The 13,655-nt window shown below is 34.2% G+C and overlaps 1 pseudogene; it reads right to left on the reverse strand.

Moving 5' to 3' along the window:
* Positions 1-4,155: 4,155 nt before the first annotated feature.
* LOC149173309 (large ribosomal subunit protein eL36z pseudogene) lies at positions 4,156-11,000 on the reverse strand (annotated as a pseudogene).
* Positions 11,001-13,655: the final 2,655 nt, after the last annotated feature.

The following is a 13,655-nucleotide window of genomic DNA, read 5'->3' on the forward strand; positions in this document are numbered from 1 at the left end:
CTTTGTGGAAACTAACTGCGATTGTACAACAATATACGTGAATTTGATACTTTTCTCTTGATTCGTAAAATATTCTACTTCTCTCAAACTAAGGAGAAACACATCTGAACTCTAAGATGTAAAAAAGACCCAACAACAAAGCTATAAATATTACTTCTTCTGAGTGGATTCTCATGAAGAGATTTGTTCAAAGAGAGCACAAATTGAGTTGGGAGGTGATCCTACAAAGCCACTGAATGTATTGAAGGTTACATAGATGGCAGATGGGACTCATTGGCATGGAACATTGATTTCCCTTGACTGAGAACATTCCAAGAGAGATGATCTAGGCATAATTCAGGTATAAGAAACACAAGATGCTGACATTTTTCTTTTAGTTTTTCCTTTTGGTTAGTGCATCAAGATGCAGTCCCCACGAGGTTATGTTACACACAACATATTTCATTTATTTTAGGTGCTAGGTCAGAGGGGTAGCTACTCTGCCAAACTTTTGAAAGTCATTCCATTTGGATGGAGATTTCACATCTGAGAATGGAACCAAATCGGATATGAGAATTTAGTTTTGATTGTTTCATTTTAATTTAGCACAACTCTTATTTTGATGTGTATAGGTTTTATATTTTAGCAAATATCTAAATTTCATTTGACTTTGCCATTTTTACAAGGGTTTGAATGTGATGGTACCTCTACTGTTGTTTGGTGAAGGAGATATTCTTGGAAGAGACATGAAATTCAAATGATTCCTAGAATTGGGAGTTTGAGTTGGGGTCGCCTGCAATGATTTAGTGTCATTTCACAATGATGGAGACAGAGCCATTGAATTGCTTTGTATTATTTCTCGAACCATCAAACTCTATTTTACATATGAAAAAGTATAACCAACACCACATGTTGGCATATTTCTTTTAGCATTGTATTTTTGTTAGTGCATCATGATGCAATCCCCACAAGGTTGCATTGCACACAACAAATTTCATTTGACTTAGATGCCAGGTCAGAAGGGTAGCTACTCTACAAAATTTTTGAAATTCAATCCATTTGGATGGATATTTCACATATGAAAATGGAACCAAATTGGATATGAGAATTTAGTTTTGACTGTTTCATTTTAGTTTTAACTGTTTCATTTTGATTCACGAAAGGCAGGAAGCAATCCTTTTCAGGACAACGCATTGTTTCATTGTCACAACTTTTTCTATTTAGTGGCAATGCAAAATGTTTAGAATACCTATGAAGCCAATGTGCCAAACAGTGAACACCTTTCATTATTCCCATATTCAATGGTTTAAGGTAATCCATTTAAATATGTTGCAATCCTAGAACTTGTGCAATACTGTCTCAAAGGAAAATCTAAGAATTACAAACTTCTTTAATGGTAAAAATAAATACATGTTCTTTATAAATCCATGTTCTAACACAAAAAGCGTACGAAACCCGTATTAGTAGGTCCAAATCTAAAAAAATTGGGACCACTTTATGCCAAAACAACTCTCATCATGTAATCTCAACTCATAAAGAAAAAAACATAAAGAAAGGGCTCGTGCTTATACATGCAACTAACCTACGACCCAACCATTTGCAGGGGGAGAGGTTGGTCATGGTCATCTTGAGCCTTGCCAGGAAGTGTCTTATACACAACATTTCATGTAGTGTCTTATCCACAACATTTCATGTAGTTTTAATCTCTTGCTACTTCTTGCAACTATTTGGTGTCTATAACCAGAGAGAATGATTTTTGAGCCATCTATGAGCATATCATCATCTTTCACATAACCACATGATTGCAATAAAATATTATAAGAATTTGCACGTTCAATGATTTAAATCATAGTTACTAAGTTAGAATTCGATTCGATACGAGGAAAAAAAAAAAAATCGACTCTTTAAAATTCAATATAGTAAAAAACGAGAACATAATTCTCATATTTATTCAAACATATTATTATTATTATTATTATTATTATTATTTAAATAATAAAAAACAAAATTATCAAATTTATTAATAGAGGTGAAAATGTCTGAAAACCAAAAACTATATATAAAAAATAAAATTCTAAATATCAAAAATAAACTTCCACTAATAACTACTTATCCAAAACTTTATGCCTTAACATTAAACAGATCCATATATACCTGGATAATATTAAAACCAAATCCATGTAATCATAATAGCATTAAAACCATTTACCAATAATGAAAGCACATAATTATCTAATCTAAGTTTATTCAATAATAATATAAATAGGAATCAACCAACTAACTTTCCAAAACATTAAACTTTTTCAGCAAACTAAACTCTTTTTTTGATATGTGGTTAACCACTAAAAATGGATCTTTTCCTCGGCCGTTGCTCACAGTTTGAGTGAACAGATACTTAGCAATCGCTATCTCCAAAAACCAAAATGAGTTACTTTACACATGATATTTGGTACAGTGCCGAATTAAAGTGAGCGTATTTATAATATTTCTCACACTCATTCTTATTTATGAAAATTGACATGAACTTCGAGAATGACAAATAACATAAAACACAACATGAAATTGCAAATTCGAATAACATAAAACACAACATGAAATTGCAAATTATAGTAATAATACTGAAGGTACTTTAATTTGGAGTCGTTTACAGAGATAGAGGAATTGTTGAGTCTAAAGTAGTCCGAATTCATGAAAAAAATTACAAAAAAATTTGTAGAGGTAGTATTTGAATCGTGTTTTTGATGGTGGAAATAGATTCAGTGCTATAAAAAAATGTTTACAACACCTAAAATTTTGAAGTTTAACAACTATAACTTGGATTTACAAAAATCCTTGCCTGATTTTTTCTGAATATGACCGAAATTTCCATAACTTTATGACCAATTCCTCTAGCTAATTAAACTTCCACAACCATGAACAATTTAAGTTGAAATATTTTATCAGAAAAATACATTTAAAATGAATTTCAAAAAAAAAAAAACAAGTTGCCCCAGCAAAATAGTTCAAACTTATTATTCCAAATACAATATGATTAATTTACACAACACAACGTTGCATTAATTTTTTTTTGAGCCCAAGTATTTTTTACAGCACAACTACTTCTGCCGAAAATTATGAGATGGCCATTATATTGCACTCCAACAAAAAAAAAAACACAAAGGAATAGTAGAGAAATAACTATGCGGAAAATACGAAGGAAATCTCATTGAAACAAGAGGACTTGAAATTTCCAATATCGTTCTTCAAAACCCATTAGAGGACATAATTGCTTCATATGTTTATGAAAGGATTAGCTGCTAAAATACAACACAAACTAAGTAAATATCCCTTATATACAAATATCAACTTTCGATATCCATATCGTTACCAACCATGATAATTTCTATGACGTTTTAAAAGATAAAAATTGTTAACAACCATGATAATTTTTATGACATTTTCAAAAATAAAAATGGTTTTTGAGTTTAAGCACAATAGCACTTAAATAAATATTGAGAAAATGCAGAGCAATTCTCAGTGAACAATGAAAATTCCAATATCATTATTGAAAATCTAATGTACCATATATTTGCTTTAGATGTTTATGCAATGATTAGCTACTAGGATACAATTTAAACATAGCTAATTTCACTTCTATCCAAGATAACAATTCCAAGCCAAAACTAAATACTAACACTTTTATAGGTATTTTCCAAGATAAAACTTCTTTTGAATTTGATCAAACTTTCAATTGATAGACAACATAAGCAAAGGCATTTTCCCAAACATACCTCTGCCATCTCGCTCACAAGTCATAGAGTCTCGTAGATGGTACCCGCAAGTTCAAGGCTTGTAGGTTATAGTGTAGTGTCCGTAGATAGTACTTTGCGTTCTCCTCACCTACTTCCCACTCAACTTCGCTGGTATCATGACCTCTGTTGCCTATAGTGCGGGCAGTCTAAGTGTTCTTCGGTCCATTTTGGGAGCCCTGGTCCAACATTTGCATCATCGACATTAAAAACATTTTTTGATAAACAACACAAAAAAAGACATTTTCAATGAAATTCCTGTGCCCATGCCTCTTAGCGCCAAACACATGTTGAAATTTTTCTCTTGATTCGTAAAATATTCTACTTCTCTCAAACTTAGGAGAAACATAGCTGAACTTTAAGATGTAAAAACTGCACAACAACAAATCTAGAAATATTTCTTCTTCTCAGTGGTACCAGCAACCCTTATCTTCCTGATAACGTTGGACATCTCCTCTAGCTTCTTCTTGGCCCTTTTGTGGGTTCCCATCTTCTTCTTTGCCACTTTTAGAGCATGCTTATCTTTCCCTACCTTGAATTGCTTGGTGATCCACTTCTCGTAAGGAGAAAAACCTGCAACTTTCCTTATCAGCTTCATCACAAAGTCCTTTCGTTTGCTACTCTTCCCTTTATTAGCAGAAGGGTGAGGCCCGAGCTCATGCTTGGTGACTATATGCCCTATGTTGAGGCCTACAAAAATCCCCGATTTTGGCTGGGTAGTGCCATGATTGTTCCTAGTAAAATATTCTACTTACTGCATCATCTCGCTCCCATATCATTGTTGGGTAGTTCTAAACAGTTATTTTTAGATCTCCACCACTAATATGATCCAACGATGCAAATTATTTTAATCATCTAACACACAAATCTACGATTTCACAATGAGAAACAGTGACAGCTAAGAGAGTTCTTCTCAAAGGGGAACGTCTTAAACGTTATTAAAAAATTACATGTTTAACAAAAAAATAATGTATATTTTTTTTGGATAAACACATTTGAACTTTGAATCTTACAATTTACATGATATTCCATAACATCACAATTATGAATTGAGCTTCCTTCCTTTGTAAAAAGATAATTTACATTATATGAAAATAAACTTTAATCAAATTACAAAAATATAAGTTAAATGAAAAAATTGCAGCTTATATAAAAGTGATTACATATTAATTAGAAATTTTGTGTTTAATGAAGTATTTTCTTGGATTTAAACTATGTCAAAGGCAATGTTTAGAGTGGACACTCCATCCATTATTCACCAAAAACACCTTAACAAATGAAAATAATTAGTAGCTAAATGAAAGAATTTTATCTTTTCAAAATGAAAAGAACTAATAATTAAATGTTTAAAAAATAAAAAAAATACAAATTATAGGTTAAATGAATGAAAAATTAACTCAAAATAATTCCACCTCAAATGAAAAAAAATACAGGTTAAATATAACAAATAATTGGTTGAATACAAAAGCTAAACACATTGTAGTCACTCATGTAAGAAATGGAGTATGGCTACATAGATTATGTTTAGGTATTGGATTGGAACAAGAAGTTGTAAATATAGATTGTGACAGTGAGAGTGCAATCTTCTTGGAAAAGAACCAAATTTTTAATTTGAAGATAGAGCATGTCAATGTTTAGTATCACTTCATGAGAGATATGATTAAACAGAAGATGTTGCTGAAAAAGTGGATTATCAAAAATATTGTAGATTCAGTAACAAAATTGATGCATTAAGAAGTTTTCTCGATGTAGAAAAACAATGAGGATTATTTCTCTAGATTGCTAATCATGTATTCTTATGACCCCTTGTGTGCAAAGAAAATAGCGAGAGAATGTTCGGCATGTGTTATATTCTTTGCACAACTATTTTTATGTGTTGTACAAAGGTGATGCACAACAAGGAGGGGGGAGGGGGTAGTCAGGATCGAAGCCCCGCCACCCAAAGCGGGGGTTTGTAGGAAATACCCCCATTTTTTTATTCTTTTGGGTTGTTTTCAACACATTATTTTTCTAAAAGAAGTTTTGTGGAACATGATAGTTTTCCCCATGGTTTTGCAATTTCGGATAAGGAATTATAAATGTATTATGATACAGAAGAAATAGATTAGTGGTTTATGGATGCTGCAAGATATATATGTTGTATTGTATACACTGTACAGATGAATACAAACCCTAAATCTAATGGTATTTGCAAGAGAGGATGGAAAGAATCAATTATGTTTAACATATATAGTTCATGTGAAAAATAAAAGCATAACTATGCACAATATTAATGAAACTTGAAAATGAGTATTTGGAATATTAACCACAATAGTCATTTTTTATGTCGATGTTTCAAGTATACAACAAGACTCATCGTCGGGACAAATCCATCGAGAAAAGCGAGGAAGGGAATAATAGTGAAAGGAAGGATGAACAGAGAGAAATGGTTGACCAGATAACCCTAATTTATTAATTATAATAATTAACATAAAAAGGTATTCAAATGTTGAGGGAAATTAATCAGAAATAGAAATTATAAATGATAATAATAATTATTAATAATGCTATATTTAGGATAATGGTCAATTAATAAAGTTAATAATCATGTTATTATTATAAGAATTAATTATTATCATTATTGGTAATAATATTTATTACTAATAATGAGGTTGAATTAATCGTATAATAATTATATTATTAACTAGATTAATAAACATGATACTAAATTAAACCTATACTAATAATAATTATAAAAAAAACTAGAATGTAAAAATTAGTAATAATGATTTATTTTAAGGGGAGGGGAAAAATGAGGAGGAAAAGATTAATTATTCTTAATGTATGATATTATTATTATAAGGATTGAAGTTAATAGTTATTATTAAAGAAATATTAACTTAATCATATGATAAGATATTAGTATATTATAATTATAGGGATGAATAGTTTTTGATTAGTTAGGGAAATTTAAGGGAGGAATGGAAGGGTTATGGGAAGGGAGAGATTTATGAGGGAAAGATGAATATGGAAGGTAAATAGGGAAATTTATATATGGGTTTAGTCTTTGTTGAGAGCTCTCGTGTAGCAGGAATCCAGCTTATGCTTACTGCCAAACCCCCATTTCTATTAATATTTTGAGGATGCTTTATAATTTCAAGAGCTTCCCAAATTTTCAGTTTATATTGTTGCTTCTCTTTAGCAATTATTTTGGAGTCTTCAAGGCATATGTGGTGGCATGTCTTAGCTGAGTGTTCTACAAGTGCAGAAGTCCTAGTTCTGTTATTTTTTACATTAGCACCATTCTCTTTGAGCCTTATTTTAATGGACCTTGATGTCTCTCCAATGTAGCAATTCCCACATGACTTTGTAAACACCTATCTACGGGAGGTGATCCAGATTGTCTTTAACAAATATCATCTTATGTCTTATAGTAATTAAGGGTTTGAAAGAAGTTTCAATACCATTCTTTCTATGAACTTTGGCAAGTTTATTAGTAACTCCTTGAATGAAAGGTAAATATGCTTTATTGTTAGAAGTTTTAGAGCTTGTTGTAAGGAGCCTTACTTGATTTTTGGTCCTAGCTCTTTTGATGGTCTTAATGATGTCTTTATTTTTATACCCGATACTTAAAAATACTCAATAAATTTTATCTTAAAACTTTAAAATAAAAAAAATATTTTTTAAAAAATTAATTAATTTATTAAAATAAATAATAATAATAATAATAATAATAATAATAAAAGAAGAAAAATAATTTTATATTAATAAAAGTCACATTAATACCCTTACATCAAAATTCATACATCCCGAGTTGTCCAAAAGAAAAAAAATCTTCCAATAAGTAAACAAAGTATTTACTCTCACTATATATAAAATTATAAATTAAATATTATAAAATTAGAAATTATATATATTAAATAAAAATATTATAATAAATATTTTTTAATCATACTTTTTAATTCTAAATTTAAAATTAAGTATATAAGCATCGTTTACTCTCACCATATATAAAATTATGAATTAAATAGTATAAAATTATGATTTATATATATTAAAGAAAAATATTATAATAAATATTTTATTATCATAATTTTTTAATTCTAAATTTAAAATTAAGTATATAATAGCTTATTTAAAGTTGAGTATATAATAGTGTGTTGAGAAGCTTAAAAGAAGGAGACGGGAGAATGACATGGCATGGGTCAGAATTCCTAAAGAAACTGAGAGAAAAATAATTGAAAAAGACCTAAAATATTTTTAAAAATATTTATGTAAACTAGTCGAATAAACACTTAACCTACCAAATAGTATGAAGGTTGGTCTCAATCAAAATTTCAATTATGTATGTGGCGAACTTATATGAATTATATATATTAAACAAAAATATTATAATAAATATTTTATAATCATAGTTTTTTAATTTTAAATTTAAAATTAAGTATATAATAGCTTATTTAAAGTTGAGTATATAATAGTTTGGTGAGAAGCTTAAAAGAAGGAGATCGGGAGAATGACATGGAATGGGTCAGAATTCCTAAAATAAACTAAGATAAAAATAATTGAAAAAGGTCTAAAATATTTATGTAAAATAGTCGAATAAACACAACCTACCAAATAGTATAAATGGTGATCTCAATCAAAAATTCAATTATGTGTGGCAAACATATATTGAGTATCTTGTAGTAAAGTGTGTGTAAGTAAAATATATAGATGGGATTATGTTTACTTCTAGGAAAATAATAATGGTCTATATAAGACTTTACAAATGGTTTATCGTGTAAGACGCTTTAGTGAACCATTAAAATTATAGTATATTAAAATATTTCACATAATGACATCTTAGTATGGATTATATATAGATTTCTCAAAAGTATAATCATTATTCCATATTACCATGAAAATTATCAAAAATTCTATCAATGATCCATTTAATTATCAATGATGGTATGATATGCAAAGTTCTTGATTAATAGAAGGAGATGGTAAATAAACAACCTAACCATATGTTTTTTTTTATTTTCTTCACTTTTTGATAACAAGTCAATGACATACCTCTTCAATCCCTATGTGTAGTTAATATTGTATAATAAATTTTGTGTTATAAAAATTGTGTGAATAATGGACTCAAATGCTTCATCGTGATATCAATGAAGAGGATATTCAACGTTAAAAATTATATGAAGTCATCTCAAATTCCAATTTTAGCAAGGATGTTAATATTTTGATCTTGAGGAGGTTATAAGGTTTCTAGTTTGCTCAAGTTTTTAATTTTAACTCCATGTTATCAAGGTTTGAAGTATTTCGATTTTGGATTTCAAGCTAAACATACTCAATGTTAGGAATCAATATTTTTCCATTCTAGTTACAAAATGAATTTTTATGATTAAACAAATTTTACAAGAATTAATAAGCCAATAAAGAAAAAAATTAATAAATGAAATAAAAATATAACAAAACACCCCAATGCTACACACATTGAGATAGTTAATGAGGAAAGAGTATTGTAATGTAGTACATTGATTTCCAAAAATAGAAATATAAATTGAAATTAGTCACTTAAATGGCTTATGCTTGTTTAAATCCTCATATTTCCTTCTCTCTACATTTTTAGTGAAATGTAGAGAAATGAAAGATAAATGAATAAAACTAGATGCTTATATTTTTTAATGTGATGGATAATGTATATTCATTTTAAAATCCATACACCTTTCTGAAAAGGTCATGTTATGTTTATTGTGGTTACAAATTGTGTATGCATTTTTTGTTCAACATTTTCAAGTCTGCTTGAACATTATGTATGTGCATCACCTAGACATGCATTATGTATATGCCTTATCATTTTTTTTATAACAAAGATGATTTTTTAAACCATTGATACCCTAAAAAGGAATTTATATCTTCATGCATGCGCCCCCATTTGAGACATGTAGCAAAAGAGACATTACATTCAAAGTGTTCGCTTTAAAACATTGGTATCTCTGCCTACATCATACTCATTACTATAACGTCGTGCACGTCTTCTTAATGAGGTTGAATTGACACTTTGAAAATAGAGTAATCTAAGGAGGTGACGTTTTCACCCAGAAAACAGTGGAAATTTTGGCAAGATTTTGACAAAATATGGTGGAAATTTTTGGAAATCTAAGTTACAGCTATGAAACTTCGAGATTTTGGGAGCCCCAAGGGTTCTTGATGGCGCTCAATCCAGTTCCAGCATAAAAAATATGACTCAAACACTCCCATGGTTGGATTTGTTCAAAAAATTCCATCATATTCCAATGAGAAATTTGTCATCCAAGCAAAATTTTCACCTCGTTACGCATCACGCTTTGAAAACAAAGGTTGAAATTCGAATACATATTTAGAGGGGAACTGTCACGTCCCTACACCTGCGGTAGTCTTTCAACCGCTTATAGTGAGGTGCGGCACCACCGAACACTTTCTTTTCACCAATACTTATGTTCGTGGACTACGCCTAACCACTTTCATACTTAGTATTTTCGTTACCAAGTATTATTAATGTGCCTTTATACCAATGAACATCCATACACATTCATTATCAACAACATTAACCAAGAGAAATGCACAACAGTATAAAGGGAGGGGCAACTCCCTGCAATATGAGTCTGCCCGAATATCAATATATTATATAATCTTCATTTTTACAATGTACAGACTAAGTCCTTGGGAAACCCCAAATTTACACTTAGCCAAATTTTCACAACTTCGGCAAACTCGATTGCCCAGCTCGTCGGCACCTCCGCACGGTCGCCGCACGACTCACCAACCCGTCGTTCACCTCGTCGCACGTCTTCGCCAGTTCGCTCTTTGTTTTGTCGCAAACGCCCAAACCGTGTATACCTGCCCACACGCAGTCCCGCTTGCCAATTCTTGACAAACGCCCAAATCATGTGCACAACACGTAGTACTGCCTGCCCAACTCTACGACCTCCGGTTCTAACCTTCGTCACACCTTCGTGCACACTTGCACGGTGGGCGGGCACTCACCCGAGTCGCTAAGACACCCATGCCAAGTCGTCGCACAAACACCTCCGCACAATACACCCGGGCACGTCTTGCCCAACGTATCCACCTCTCACCAAGAGCGCCTTTCACCAAGTGCGAACTACCAAAGGGAAGCGCATGAGCTATGCGCTCATCTCCCCTTAAAACTGCGCACAAGAGAATCTCTTTCAAGAGCGAAGAAGAAGTGCGAAGCTTGTTGGTTGAAATGAGCTCCAACGTACTCATATATATACACATCGCAAGTGTAGTGGTGGCTCGCCCAGCCGACCACCAAATCTTCATTTACACACCCTTCGAGCGCCCAAACTATGAGTCGGCCCGCCCTCCATGTGAGACGGCCAACCCCCATCGCAAAGCGCCTCAACTGCGGGTATAAACCATCATTTTTTCCATCACATTTCTCCAAGTGTCGAAGTCTTCGTTCAGCCTTTTGTCGCACATAGCTCGCAGGAACGTCGAATTTCCTCCGCACGCCCAGTTGGTCGCACCTGCCTGTCGCACCATCGCATGCCCGTCGTGCGCGCGCGCGCGGTCACCCGGCGCCCAGCCGCACCGCACATCCGAGGACCTTACATCCTCCTCCACCTGAAATCGTTGTCATCCTCGACAACATACCATCCTGGTAATCGTCCACCAAGATCATCCATGATGTCAACTTCTCCACATACTGCAACCATCACTGTGTCATATGTAGAACTACCATCTCCACCATGTCTCACCTCCGCAACCATCCGTTACCAAGATAACCATACCAAGGTATACACCTCATCGGTATGTCATCCATCAGAGATCATCTCAATCCACGATCATCGATCACCCTGTCACAATCTCCACATGCTGCTCCACCATGGAAGGTTGGTCCCTCCATCCAAGCCACATGCCCACTGCAACATCCCATGTCGACCTCATCATGTGAACTGCTGCCATGATACTCCAACACAATGCTAACACATCTCTGCACACTGTTAACCCCCATGTCTGAACTAGTTGGGTAGCTAATCCAACCGTCACGCTCAAACCATGAGAATGCACATCCTCATGCCACCATCAGTCATTCCTCAAAGCATCCTGTCACATCCTGAACTCGATCAAGAATCCATCTCCATATAAGTGTAAGCCATGCTCAGGTCCATGAAGTAGTCCTCATCTCATCTGCAACATGTCGTCCATGATGTTTGGTGTCAATGTGCTATATGAAATCAGCCACATCTATCCCAACATCATCCATATGTGTATCTCCTCAAAGTGAAGAGATCATCTCATCAATCTCCAACTCTCAGTATGCCACATCTAGGTCCATGAAGCAACCTCCATCATATCTGCAATGTGCCATCCCTCAAGTCTTCCATAGAAACAAGTATACACCTGTCTCATCTATCCATGTGCTGCCCATGATCATAGATCAATCAGCTCCCATGTCAAAAGGTAGTTGAGTCTCGGCTCAACCCATGCCCAAGTGTTGCCACCAAGGCATCATCATCGTCGTAACTCCATCACTCCAAAGTGTCTCATATCGATCCTCCACATCAAGTCACTCTTTCAAGCCATTCCCATACATGTACTTGAAAGTATGCACCCCATCCTGCATCAAAGTCTCTGACCTCAGCTCCTCAATGCATCAGATCCTCCAAGTCCACCATATATGAAGTCCCCAAAAGTCACAACAATCTCATGTCATTATAAGCTCCATAAACCATCCCCAACCAACATCTCAGCAAGCATACAAGTCTCGGCCCAAAGGTCTCTGCAAGATGCCTCAGCTCTCCATGTAGTAGGAATGCTCCATAGTCTGCTCACAACTCCATCCAAGTCCATGGCCTTGTTGTACAAGAGTGCACAACCTCCCCATCAGCTCATAAGTAATAAGTCTCCATGTCACACTAGCAAATCCATCTGCACAACATCCCTGCTTTGGCACTCCTCATTGGATGCCCATAAGTGACACCTCTATAAGTGCTCCCACATAATGTCCCTGCATAAGACTGCCATGCTCCATGTCTCCAACCTGATGTCCATGACTAAGTTGTCCATGTAGTCCAACCAAGTAGACTCATCACAACAATTGGTCATCCTCATCCAAGTCTGCAATCTTTGGTCTAGTGAACTCGGTCACCCAACCATATCATCATCATCACAAGTCCCTTCCATCATAGCTCCCCCACTGAAGGTTCCACCAAGACTTGCTCTTGGTCTCGACCATGAGAAGTCCACCCAAGCATCTCAAGTGTGTGCCCTCCTCAATCTGTCCATGAGTCATGCCAGGCACTTAGCCAATTCTCCATGTGGCTAAAGCATGACCCAATCCTCCACAATGATCATCAAGTTCCTCCCTTGTCAAGGGCCTTTGCACCTTCTACCATAAGGTCACAAACAACCCCAACAAGTCCTGCAACAATCAACAATCCTTGCTTCTCCATACAAGGTCTCATCATAGAAATCCATGGTAAGATGCTCCCTAGCATTGGCAAACTGGCTTTGCCCTTTCCTACATATGTTCCACCTACCAAATGCCCAAATGAAACACAAGTATCAATACTTACTCCATCATCATGAGGTTCCTCCATATGAGTATCCTCATTCATCCATGTCCACAAACTGCACGATCCTGGTCCAACTTGATCAATCTCAAGCTCATCCTCCATCATGATCATGTCTGCAACATCTTCAACTACCACGACTTCCTCTCCCTTGTTTGCACAATCTGCAACTTCATCTTGCTCCATTGTCCATCCAAGTTGAAGAAGCTCATCTTCAACATTCTTTTCCAAGACTTCAAGCTTCTCTCGAATCCGGGGATTCTCTTCTTTCAACCTCTTCAACCTGTATAAGGTAAGCAAGATCTTCCCTTCGCATTCTCCCAAACCTACCATGCCTTGTCGT

This window comes from Pinus tabuliformis, chromosome 4_2 (assembly GCF_031772625.1).
Source record: "Pinus tabuliformis cultivar Carrire ecotype Pingquan chromosome 4_2, CPIR1, whole genome shotgun sequence".
Lineage (NCBI taxonomy): Eukaryota > Viridiplantae > Streptophyta > Pinopsida > Pinales > Pinaceae > Pinus > Pinus tabuliformis.